This window comes from Mercenaria mercenaria, chromosome 2 (genome assembly GCF_021730395.1).
Source record: "Mercenaria mercenaria strain notata chromosome 2, MADL_Memer_1, whole genome shotgun sequence".
Taxonomy (NCBI): domain Eukaryota; kingdom Metazoa; phylum Mollusca; class Bivalvia; order Venerida; family Veneridae; genus Mercenaria; species Mercenaria mercenaria.
Genome location: NC_069362.1, coordinates 56,265,981 through 56,275,301, shown reverse-complemented (window position 1 = coordinate 56,275,301; position 9,321 = coordinate 56,265,981).

Genomic DNA, 9,321 nt, shown 5'->3' with positions numbered 1-9,321 from the left:
TAAAATCATACCCCCTCTAAATTAACTGGTCAGTAAAAACATACTCCCTCTAACTGGTCAGTAAAAACATACCCCCTCTACTTGATCAGTAAAAACATACCCCCTCCAACTGGTCAGTGAAAAAATACCCCCTCTAACTGGTCGTACCCCCTCAAACTGGTCAGTAAAAACATACCTCCTCTAACTGGTCAGTAAAAACATACCCCCTCTAACTGGTCAGTAAAAACAAACCCCCTCTAACTGGTCAGTAAAAGCATAACCCCTCTAACTGGTCAGTAAAATGATACCCCTCTAACTGGTCAGTAAAAATATGACCTCTCTAACTGGTCTGTAAAAACATAACCCTTCTAACTGGTCAGTAAACTCATACACCTCTAACTGGTCAGTAAAAATATAACCCCTCTAACTGGTCAGTAAAAACACACCCCCTCTAACTGGTCAGTAAAATCTATACCCCATCTTACTGGTCAGTAAAAACATACCCCCTCTAACTGGTCAGTAAAAAAATACCCCCTCTCACTAGTCAGTAAAAAAATACCCGCTGTAACTAGACGGAAAAAGATAACCCCTCTAACTGGTCAGTAAAAACATACCCTCTAACTGGTCAGTAAAACATACCCCCTCTAACTGGTCATACCCCCTCAAACTGGTCAGTAAAAACATACCTTCTCTAACTGGTCAGTAAAAGCATAACCCCTCTGACTGGTCAGTAAAATAATACCCCTCTAACTGGTCAGTAAAAATATAACCTCTCTAACTGGTCTGTAAAAACATAACCCTTCTAACTGGTCGGTAAACTCATACACCTCTAACTGGTCAGTAAAAATATAACCCCTCTAACTGGTCAGTAAAAACATACCCCCTCTAACTGGTCAGTAAAATCTATACCCCATCTTACTGGTCAGTAAAAACATATCCCCTCTAACTGGTCAGTAAAAAAATACCCCCTCTCACTATAGTCAGTAAAAAATACCCGCTGTAACTAGTCGGAAAAAGATAACCCCTCTAACTGGTCAGTAAAAACATACCCTCTAACTGGTCAGTAAAAACATATCCCCTCTAACTGGTCATACCCCCTCTAACTGGTTAGTAAAAACATACCCCCTCTAACTGGTCATACCCCTCTAACTGGTCAGTAAAACATACCCCCTCTACCTGGTCAGTAAACACATACCCCCTCTAAATTAACTGATCAGTAAAAATATACTCACTCTAACTGGTAAGTACAAACATACCCCCTCTAACTGGTCAGTAAAAACATACCCCCTTTAACTGGTCAGTAAAAACATATCCCCTCTAACTGGTCAGTAAAAACAAACCCTCTCTAACTGGTCAGTAAAATCATACCCCTCTAACTGGTCAGTAAAAATATATCCCCTCTAACTGGTCAGTAAAAACATAACCCTTCTAACTGGTCAGTAAAATCATACCCCTCTAACTGGTCAGTAAAAGTATAACCCCTCTAACTTGTCAGTAAAAACATACCCCCACTAACTGGTCAGTAAACATTATACCCCCCTAAGTGGTCAGTAAAAACATACCCCCTCTAACTGGTCAGTAAAAAAATACCCCCTGTAACTAGCCAGTAAAATCATACCCGCTGTAACTGGTCGGAAAAACATAACCCCTCTAACCGGTCATACCCCCTCTAACTGGTCAGTAAACACATACCCCCTCTAACTAGTCATACTCCTCTAGCTGGTCAGTAAACACATACCACCTCTAACTGATCAGTAACACATATCCCTTCTAACTTGTCAATCCTCTTCTAACTGGTCAGTAAAAACATACCCCCTCTAACTGGTCATATCCCTTTAACTTGTCAGTAAAAACATACCCCCTCTAACTGGTTAGTAAAAATACATTCTAAGTGTCTGTACAATACGTCGAAAACTTGGTCATACCGTGTATAGGAAATTTCTGCGAAAATAAATGACTCGTGTATAAAAAGATAACGGCATTACTATGCTAAAGATCAGCACATCTATCTGTCTGACAGTCCATCCGCTCATAAGGGCACAGTATAACTTTTAGCTATGTAAGAATACGGACCACCGACGTGTTAGCGGGCATGACGTTAGAATACGGACCACCGACATGTTAGCGGGCATGACGCTAGAATACGGACCAGCGACATGTTAGCGGGCATGACGTTAAAAAGTGTGAAGATAATTTACCTCTATGCAATTTCAATAGACTATAAACAAAAAACATCCAATAATTTTGAATCAAAAAATGGGTTACTGTACAGTCCAGTGAGACTTAGAATGACAGTGACCCAAGAGACGTGCCTGACAACATTCGCCCTTACATAAGCGGTCGTCGCTCCGTCGCTGTAGTGATGTGCCCCTCTCCTTTCGCACGCCGCGGTCGTCGCTCCGTCGCTGTAGTGATGTGCCCCTCCCCTCCCGCACGCCGCGGTCGTCGCTCCGTCGTTGTAGTGATGTGCCCCTCCCCTCCCGCACGCCATGTTAAGCGTAGGGATTAGAAGGCTCGGGGACTTCTCTACGTGCCGACCGACTCCATGCCGGTCCTTTTTAGGGCCACTTTCTCCGGCTTTAGTCACGGCTTTAGGACATTGACAGAAGAAGGCGAATATAATTATGACCTAGTTCCGTCAATGTCCTGTGCCTTCTTTAGACGTGCACTCATCAGAGGGCCGGAGAAGCAAGATTAGCACAATGTAATACAATTTGCTATATGAATAATAAATATAACTGATATGATTTTATGCTATAAAAATAATTTGAATATACTTTCTTGTCTGCTTATCTTCTCGACATGTTTTACCTGCACGCAGGTAGAATATATTTTATCAATGTAGAAATCCGTCAGTGACCACTACCATCTAGACTAAACTATGAGTCAATTTTTTTAAGAACCTGCACAAAATGATACGGACATGATTCAAGACTTTGCACTCAACAAAATCATTGGTAAACATTAAAATATCTTATACTGAAGAGGTGTTCTTGCTAGAAGTGATTCTAAGTACCATCTAAGACGTATAAATTGGTTTATCTTAGCTCATTTGTATCTGTCAATGAAGCATAATCTAGGCTTTCATCGCCACTCGTACAAACAGAGAACCATCAACACTCTGTCAGAGATATTTCACTAGTCAGTATGCTAACTCATTTAAAATACCTTTGAAAAATAATTACTTTTCCTTGTCGCCTGGAAGCCGGGTTGTGCTTTATTTTCCTTGGAAAAGCCTGAAATAAAGACAGATTGTTTGTAAATACCATACAAAAATATACTCCGTTACTTAGAGGAGGCGTGGATAATTTAGTGTTTCCGGTCGCATCACTACTTTCATAAAAGTTCTTCACTCCGTCCGTAAATATTTATTAAAATACATTTTGTTTGAAACATATTTAAACTTGAATTGAAAGCTTAGGCTAACCACAAAAAAGTATGTTCCGCAAACAGTACAAATGTTTACATTGGAATAAGTAATAAAAATGATCTAAAACTATTAAAATCAGTCTAAGAGAACAAAGCATTTTTTTTAAATATATGCATCTTCCCATTTCATATTCAGCTGGAGCTAGTCACGTTCGGCATTAACAAAATGCATTAGTGAAAGCCCGGCACTTGTTTATGAGCGGTTTGTAGTGAAACTGAGATACTTTGATGGATGAGAAATACAACAGGGATAACTAATATTTCATTTTGCATTCAAACACAAATAAATCTCCCCTTTGAAATGAGCCTCTAGAGAACTGGGGCTTCAGTAGCAAGAACGATGAAATTACCATTTTCCTTTGGCACGGATGATTTGCAAGATGTCGTCGATGACAGACATAAAGTCGTAAATCTCCACCTCAAATGGATTTAATTGATTCCAAAGTAATAACTCATCCTCTCAAAGTCAAAGAGCTTTTGTGTTGCGGAAACAGATCAGCTTACATATGCAAGTCAGTTGCTTTATGAGTCGATTCTAATCTCTTCACAAATGATTTACAACTGCTGCCGACCGCTGCAGTTTCCATTTCTGTCGAATGCACGTTTATTGTGTAAGCCATATTGTTGCCAAATCCCGTGTTCGTTCGTAGTCATTGCTAACAGTACTACCTGTGCTACATGTCACTAGCCTCTGCTAAATCCCGTTTTTGTTCGTAGTCATTTCTAACAGTACTGCCTGTGCTACATGTCACTAGCCTCTGCTAAATCCCGTGTTCGTTCGTAGCCATTGCTAACAGTACTGCCTGTGCAGCACTGTGCTACATGTCACTAGCCTCTGCTAAATCCCGTTTTCGTTCGTAGTCATTGCTAACAGTACTGCCTGTGCTACATGTCACTAGCCTCTGCTAAATCCCGTGTTTGTTCGTTGTCATTGCTAACAGTACTGCCTGTGCAGCACTGTGCTACATGTCACTAGCCTCTGCTAAATCCCGTTTTCGTTCGTAGTCATTGCTAACTGTACTGCCTGTGCTACATGTCAATAGCCTCTGCTAAATCCCGTGTTCGTTCGTAGTCATTTCTAACAGTACTGGCTGTGCAGCACTGTGCTACATGTCACTAGCCTCTGCTAAATCCCGTGTTCGTTCGTAGCCATTGCTAACAGTACTGCCTATGCTACATGTCACTAGCCTCTGCTAAATCCCGTGTTCGTTCGTAGCCATTGCTAACAGTACTGCATGTGCTACATGTCACTAGCCTCTGCTAAATGTCAGTAACTACTACTGCATGTCGCTAGCCTTTGCTACATGTCAATAACCACTGCTACATGTAACCACTGCAGCATGTCACTGACTTCTGTTACATGTCACTAGCCTCTGTTACATATCACTAGCCTCTGTTACATGTCACTACCTACCTCACCATATAACTAACCACTGCTGCATGCTACTAGCCTTTGTTACACATCACTAGCCTCTGTTACACGTCACTAACCACAGCTGCATGTCACTATCCTCTGTTGCATGTCACTAGCCTCTTCTAGATGTCACTTGCCTCTGCTACACTGTCAAAGAGAAGTCAGTATGATATACTTGTATATGAGGATGTCAGCAAACTGAATGCTAAAATATGTTGAAATGTTGAACATTTTTGAAAGAAACCGAAACAACCTAATTTTGTTACTGCATCAATAAATGTAGTTCCGAGATACATGTAGTCCCGAGATACATGTAGTTCAGAGATACATGTAGTTCCGAACTATACATGTAGTCCCGAGATACATCTAGTTCCGAGATACATCTAGTTCTGAGATACTTTTAAGAATAACTTACATATAAGTATATGTTTTTATGTATAGGAGAAACTAATTCACTTCAGTTCCATGATACTTTTAAGAACAACTCACATACATGTGTATGTTTGTAACTAAAGGAAAAACTAATTCACTGTAGTTCCGAGATACTTTTAAGTATAACTCATATACATGTATATAGTTGTATCAATAAGAAAAACTCATGCTTTGTTGGGGGAAAAAACCCTCAAAGACTAAATGTAAGATTTACACCTCTGTAAACCCTCTGTATGATAGTTTCACAGATTGGTAGCCAGTGAGTCTATTTCGGTGCACTGACTCGAATCCTCAGAGGTTTCTGTTACAATTTACTTTCATTCATCCTGAATAAAACACCAACAGTTAGAAGCTTTCAGGCTGTATAAAGCACACAAAAGCGTCAAAGGCATAGGCTGTCAGAGGGAATTTAATTCCATTTCTGACATAAGCCAGACAAACCAGGCCCTCCGTAGTTTATGTTTTTGTCGAAGTCAATCTTTTGATCATGTAAGCGATAACTTCGTGTTGAATTAACAATAAGAGGCCTTTTGAGAAACGAGCGATTGATGTTATATTGCCAGTAAATGCAGACCGGCTCAGTTTATTGATGTAATGTTTTACAAAGAATCCAGATTTACGCACCAGGAAACTTTTAGGTCGTAAAAACTACACATTGTTACTTTACAAGTCTACAATTCATGTATACAATGTACATAAACTGATAAATAATCGCAGTTTTAGGAAAGTAAAAGTTTATATTTATTTATTGTTACATGTACACTAAAGTTGCTATATTGAGAAATACTTGTATTGTTCGCTGGCAGAACTTTTTCCGCCGCTGTGGAATATCTTCATTTTTTTAATTTCTCCTGGTTTTCCAGATATTTTTTCGTATGCTTTGTTTACAATATTAATGTTCTAATAGAGGTCAGTGCGATCATGATCAACAAGAGTGATCAGATTTATTTTTGTTTTATTCTGTTATGTTCAAAATGGAAGCTAGAGCTGGCGGTAGCGTCACGTTCTTCCGTAATACCAGCAGTGTTATTTACATTACAAAACGACAATCCGGGGTGCACAGTCTATTAAACTGAATAATTTACTATAGCCATTAACGCTTTTAAACTGTAATATCCGCTACTTAATTGTAGCTGAATTATTGTGATTTTTGCACTTTGTCGGGTCTGATTGACAGCTTCATCAATATTTAATCGAATTGTTCACAAATGACGTGATGATTTTACAGGGGATTGTCCTTTTAAACTACACGGTCTGTAAGATGGTGTTATAAAGGGTGGCAAGGCGTTAACTGAAGGTGATAACTCGCTGTCTATACAAGAATACCGCGTGAAACTCATCAACACTGCTTTTGATTGCGTCGGCTTGTTTACGCGATCACCAAGACAACTTTGATGAAACATGCTCAGTAGACTTCGATCACTTTCTCTCCGTTTTATTTTGTTATTTAACTTAAAAGTTATTTCTCTATATGTAATGTTATACCTACTTTTACCAGCAACATTACATAGAACACACTATGTTACAAAATTAAAATCACGTGTGTCATCCAAGTTTATAATATATTCATTGTAACGCCATATATATGTGTAAATACGACCGCCCACTTAATTCATTTACACGTGTTTTTGTGAACCAGTACAAACTTAGTCCAGACAATGAATCCTAGGCAGCTTTATCAATGTCGGTGGGCTTTTTATGCAAATCTGACCTGGAGAGATATGTCTTTTATGTTCACAAACTGACATTAAAGGATGAATAAATTCTATTTTATGGTCTCTCTTGTCTGAAGGCGATCATATAAATCTTACTGCAGATTCCTATCAAAATGTTTTCGTCCCTATTAATACGCGTTATCCTATCAGTATGCTAGTTTAATAAATAGCCTGGGAGCATAAATAAAATAAACTAGGCAAAATCACGACTATACATCAATAACACCTTTTCATGAACCATTAATTTTACATTGAAATTTTTTACTGAGCCAACTTCATGTTATTTTCTCATTTTTCACATCACCAGTATCCTACTTCATTAAAGTTATGTTTGATGTTATCGAGTGTTTGATTGACAATCGGGGCATGGTCTGCAGCTATGATACACTCGGTTTTCGTCTTCGTGCATATACGATTTTTGCCATAACATACATATTTTAGTTAATTAAGAGCAAAACATTCCAGTACTTTGGTTCATGAGTCAGACTAGGGACCTATACTTACTTTATAAATATATCTATAAAAGGAAAAATGCGATGCAGTGAAAGTAAAAAAAAAAACACATCTATATCATATTGTCTGAAACGATTTAAAGTAAAACAATAAAATTCTTCTGATCACAACCAAACTACGATGCGACAAAAAGAAATATTAAATGGAAATAATTTGAAAAAAAAAAACAAAAAAAAAAAAAAAAAAACGAGAGAGAATATAAAATCTGATAGAAAGAGAAAACTAAAAACAAACCCGTTCGATGTATGTCATGATAAATATTGCGCAAAGATACCTTACCATCAACTTGCACTTACTAGAGACTGCACAGTTCGTAGTCCTTACCACAATGGTTGAAGTTTTAATTTGTTTCCTCCACTGAAGATTTACAAAAGGGAGATAACCTAGCGCTTAACGTGTCTTTACCTTAGAGTTCCATCGCCAAACCACGGGTCACTTCCGATGTTGGATTGTTAATCCATCATAGAATACATGACATGGTATGATACCTGATACAAAAGGAGATAAAACAGTGGGATGAACTGATCTGATCCCATTGTCTGACATCAATTTGTCAAAATCAATGGGTCTGGGCTGATAAAGAGGGTACAAAAGGACTTTAGGCTGATTGATATAGATAAAAGTCAATATGTTATTTGCCGATTGCACTGCATTGTTTGAATGAAAGTCATTCTGTGTAAATTATAGCAAGTTTCGCGAATAAAGGGATAATGTTTTTCTTTCCAGCTCCGAAAAGTGAGTAATGATCGCATGGTGGAGCTATGTCATGCTGCATTTACATATTCTAATTAGAATGAAATATCACTACGTTCAAACCTGAGTGGCTGCTGCCTGATCGGTATTTAAAGGCAGAAATATAAGAATCCTTAAATTATACCCTACGTGGTGCCGTGTAACTATGTATTCACGATTTCCTGAATTCATTTATGGATGTATCATTAATTTATTTGTAATATCTTTAATTTATCACAACTCCACTTTATGATATTAATAATTACTTTTCAGATATCATTAAATGTGTGATAGATGTCTATAATTCGGTTATTTAATTTTATTTTATGATATCCTTAAGTCAATTTAATTATATCTTTAACTCTATTTCATAATAAAATCCATAAATGAATATTTGATCAAATATCACAAAATAAATTTAAGATATCATTAAATAGAATTAAGGATATCATTAAATAGATCAATTCTGTGATATCACTAATCTTAAATCCGAATTTTATGATATCATTAAATGAATTATTGATGATATGACGTTTTTGGATATCTTAAATTCGCTTTAATAAGTAAAATCCAACAATAATACTCTAATAATATATGAATCATATATAATGTTAAATCAGACATATTTGAGATATCAATAAATGTTTTTTAAGATATATGAATATAGGATATCAGTAAATCGAATTAAGGATATGAAAAAATATTTGTCATTAAACATATCCTATATTCTATTATATGATACCCTTTTTTATCATTTTAGAACAACTTTAAATCATTTTAGGATATCACAAAATACATTTATTTATATCTTTAATTAGAATTAGTGATATCATTAAATACACTATATTTCAAAGCATTAAAAACACATTTTTATGTTATCATAAAATGAATTTAGGATATCACAAAGTGGTAAACGGCAAACCCCGATCGTAAATTTCACATGCCTGTTTCACTATGTACACAATCTTGCCTTAATAGCCGTTTGATAAATAGTTAAAGCATTATTTAAACTTCTTACAAGTTTTATCAGCCTCAAAGGGAAATAAAACCCTATATACCTAATGATTGATTGAAACTCAATACCTAACAAGTTTCAAGTGCCGTGTT